Source organism: Triticum urartu, chromosome 4A, assembly GCF_056163025.1.
Source record: "Triticum urartu cultivar PI428250 chromosome 4A, HENAU_Tu73, whole genome shotgun sequence".
Taxonomy (NCBI): domain Eukaryota; kingdom Viridiplantae; phylum Streptophyta; class Magnoliopsida; order Poales; family Poaceae; genus Triticum; species Triticum urartu.
The window spans coordinates 259,057,033-259,061,489 of NC_141876.1; positions in this window are offsets into that span (position 1 = coordinate 259,057,033).

Sequence of the window (4,457 nt, forward strand, 5' to 3'; positions counted from 1 at the left end):
CATCCCCTTACTGGGCTGGTTTGCTCCTTCCCTTGGCCCATGAGGCCCTGCAACACTTGCCGGGGCTCCCGAAACACCTTTCGGTCATACTGGCCATAGCCTAGTACCCCTCAAACACTTCCGGACTCCAATACCCTTCGTCCAATATATCAATCTTCACCTCTGGACCATTCCGAAACTCCTCGTGATGTCCAGGACTCCGAACTACCTTCGGTAACCACATACTATTTCCCATAACAACTCTAGCGTCACCGAACCTTAAGTGTGTAGACCCTATGGGTTCGGGAACCATGCAGACATGACTGAGACATCTCTCCAGCCAATAACCAATAGCGGGATCTGGTTACCCATATTGGCTTCCACATGTTCCACGATGATCTCATCGGATGAACCTCGATGTCGGGGATTCAATCAATCCCGTATACAATTCCCTTTGTCCATCGGTATGTTACTTACCTGAGATTCGATCGTCGGTATCTCTATACCTCGTTCAATCTCGTTACCGGCAAGTCTCTTTACTCGTTCCGTAACGCATGATCCCATGGCTAACTCCTTAGTCACATTGAGATCGTTATGATGATGCATTACCGAGTGGGCCCAGAGATACCTCTCCGTCATATGAAGTGAAAAATCCCAGTCTCGATTCATGCCAACCCAACAGATACTTTCATAGATACTTGTAGTGCACCTTTATAGCAATGCAGTTATGTTGTGACGTTTGGTACACCCAAAGCATTCCTACGGTATCTCAGAGTTGCACAATCTCATGGTCTAAGGAAATGATACTTGACATTAGAAAAGCATTAGCAAACAAACTACACTATCTTGTGCTATGCTAGGATTGGGTCTTGTCCATCACATCATTCTCCTAATGATGTGATCCCGTTATCAACGACATGCAATGTCCATTGTCCGGAAACCATAACCATCTATTGATCAACGAGCTAGTCAACTAGAGGCTTACTAGGGACATGTTGTGATCTATGTATTCGCACATGTATTACGGTTTCCGGTTAATACAATTATAGCATGAACAATAGACGATTAACATGAACAAGGAAATATAATAAGAACCATTTTATTATTGCCTCTAGGGCATATTTCCAACAAGAAGAACTATACCAAATGTGCCTTGACCAATGTTGAAGATGGATCAATGATCACTCAATGATGTAACAAGGAAATAGCACAATTGGTACCGATCTTGTCGATTTCTCACACCTACACAAATAAGGCTTATGGTTGAGCTCGGCGAGGATAGTGGCACAAAAATTCGATGCAAAATGTTAGCAAGAGTCAACAATGTTGAATAGGATTCACAAATTCGCAAGTGTAACAAGTAGACCAATAGTAATATGGGTGGCACACGAAAACACACACACGGACAGATAAATGGGGTCGTGCAACCAAGGAGTGAGCACAAAATGTCAAATCCACAGAAAACGCTCGTGTTGCACAACTCAAGAGAGACGCTATCACGATTGCTCAATAGGCGGATACGGCACTTGTGCACAACCTATAAGATGCAAAATGTATGAGCTCTCTATCCCAAGTATGCTATATATGTATGCTTCCCGGTGTTTCTCTCAAGATGATCCAAGATGATCGGATATGACAATCTTATTTGCAATGTGCTATGATGCTATGGCACTTGCTTACAAGCTTCTTTGCTCTTTCTCTTTTGGTTAAAAGCTTTATTCCTTTTTTTTTGTATATGGCCACAACACGGAATGCACAAACCAACATAGCAATTGGGTATATGCGGGAACAAACTTGAGGCACACTAGATGATATGATACCAATATGATATGGTATGTATGCAATGGATGGTGTAGATCACTAATGTGCACAAGTAACGTTGCCGGGAATACTCAAATGGCTAGTGTCGATAGGCAAGTGACGCAAAATGGGCTAGGTGTTATCAATGCAATGGCAAGGGAATATACAATGGAGGGATACCACGATACCAAGATGATACCGGAGGTTACCATCAAGGGTTTCTCATTTGTAAGCCACGGACGGATGATGGTGAAGTGGTCAATATCGATGATGACCTCGTGGCGATGATGAGTGGCGGTGATCTTGATGGAGATACCAATATGATGGAGACTCATCCCTAAGTAGTCGAAACACCTTAGGAAAAGAAAAAAACTGCGAACTCAAAATGTCAAATGACAAATGTCAAATGATGGTAGCGGAATGCGGTGGTGGTGTTGCGAAAGCTCAATGGGATTGCGGAAATGCAATGATGGGTTACGCGAGTAGGCAATGCGTAAGTGTAGGTTATGGGGTTATGTGAGTTGGAGTTGAAGGTCACCATCCCTAAGTAGCCGAAACACCTTAGGAGAAATTATGAGGAAATGACTACCTTGGATACGACCAAAAATATTGCATACATGTATATTTGTGAGGCGATTTCTAATGCAAACTATGCAACAATTTATATATGTCATCCAGGACAAAAATACTTAACAAACTTTTCTGTCATGTCTAATTGCAGGTGTATGGGACATTTGTACAATCCACATATGAAGATAAGGAGAAAAGAGAAGTTTAGGTGCTATTCAAAAAGGCCCCTCACATCACTTTTGGTACAAGAGAAGATAGAGTCCAAGTCTCTCACATTCTGGATTGACATTCGGATAGCACAGACATACCTGACTCAAAACGCCAAGAACTCTTTCATATGGACACTGAATTGGGTGATTCTTTTTTTGCTGGAAAGTAGATTTCGTGCACTTTCCAACACAATTGGATTTACCTTCAAATTCATCCGGAGCATTTAGTTATGGACGAAACGATCTGACGTTGCAGTAGAATCTGAGTCAAACTAGAAGTCCAAAGGTGTCGCATCACCTCCACTTGGGCCCATGAGCATTGTACAACCTAGGGTTGGTTTTAGGCTGCCTTGGGACGTCCTCCCACCTACTTGGCCACCACCCCTTGCTCCTATATAAGTAGATCCATCTAGTTGCTTTTTGCTTGGGTTTTTTTAGATTAAAAGTTTGCCATAGCTGCAACTTCGCGTACTTTGTTTGTGTTCAATGACCAGACAAAGGCATCACAGAACCCTACCTTCACTAATAAAGTTTTCCTCTTTTATTCGCAATATCCAGATTGCAATCTCAGTTTCTTGCTTGTTCTTTGTTTGCTCGCAGGAAATAGACCGTCGTGGTCAGGTTGATCGTGCTCCGACGTGATCAATAACCCCTCGGAAGTTGGTTTAGCGATTGCTAAGGTGCGACGTCTTCACACATTCGTAGTCGGATCGTCAAAGTCGACTCCCATAGAATACGATTGCTATCTTCGCATCTATCAAGTGGTATCAGATTTCCAGGTTGCTCGGTGAGATTTTACAGTTTTTCGTAGTTTAGATCGAGTCTGTTCTTCATACCTACAGTCCACGAAAAAGCCAAAAAAATTAGGGTTAGTTCATCATATCCGAACCAGTCTGAGCCTTTGCGTAGTCTTTTCAGTTTTTTGCTTTGTTGAATTTGCGGTTGCATCGTCATGTCGAGTTGCTGGTCTTAGTGTCTAGTTTGTTTAGAGTTTTGAGTTTTGTTGACATTAGTCATGCCGCCACTGCATCGTTATTCCTTCCGCTGTCCACCAACCATCCATCAATTTCCACTACGTGCTACCCACCGTTCATTGTCATAATCATAGTTGAGATCGTTCACATCTTCGCTTAATCCAATATGCATCTTATCTAGTTTGATTTGGAAAGAGGGAGAAAAAAAGGCAGAGTGAAAAAAAGAGAAAAATAAGTGTGACAAAAAAAGGAGAGAGAAAAAACAAAATTCGGATCTATCTAGACTCAATCTCGCACCTGAATTCGGATTGGAATTTGTTTTGCGCACTGTTGAGTAAAATAGGCATAACTTCCTCATACGAAGTCCATTTTGGCTCTGAGAGTACTCAAATTAAAGCTAGTGACGAGACGCACCTAAATACTTTCAGAAGCTAGTTCAATATTTGGCACCTCAAAATCGGCTTCTAAATAGGTCTTTTTGCCCTCCAAAGTTCGCGAACATAGCTTGTTCCAATTTTTCAGGCCAGTTTTAGAATTTTTTGACTCCTTATATCAACTCGGAATTGAGTGATTCTTTTTGCATTTTAAATCTTGAGTCAGTGGCATTCTTGAGAAAAATTATCAAAAACTTAGCACAAACTTTTCTAGAGGAAAGTTGGAGAGAAAGTTGTTGGTATATCCTACTTGGCAGTTGTTTCACATCATTATCTTTACTGCTATTGTGATCTTCACTTTTATCTTGTTGTCCAAAGCTACTTCATATCCTTTATTGATGCTAGTTGTGTTATGTCGTGACCTCATTAGTGTACTAGGATCGCGTCTCTAGACCAGTCTAGCCTAGGACCAGCACAGTATCGTCGTTAAGCGTTTCTTCAACATTGCATCTCTGAATTGATTATTGCTAATCTTTTGCTACCATATACTT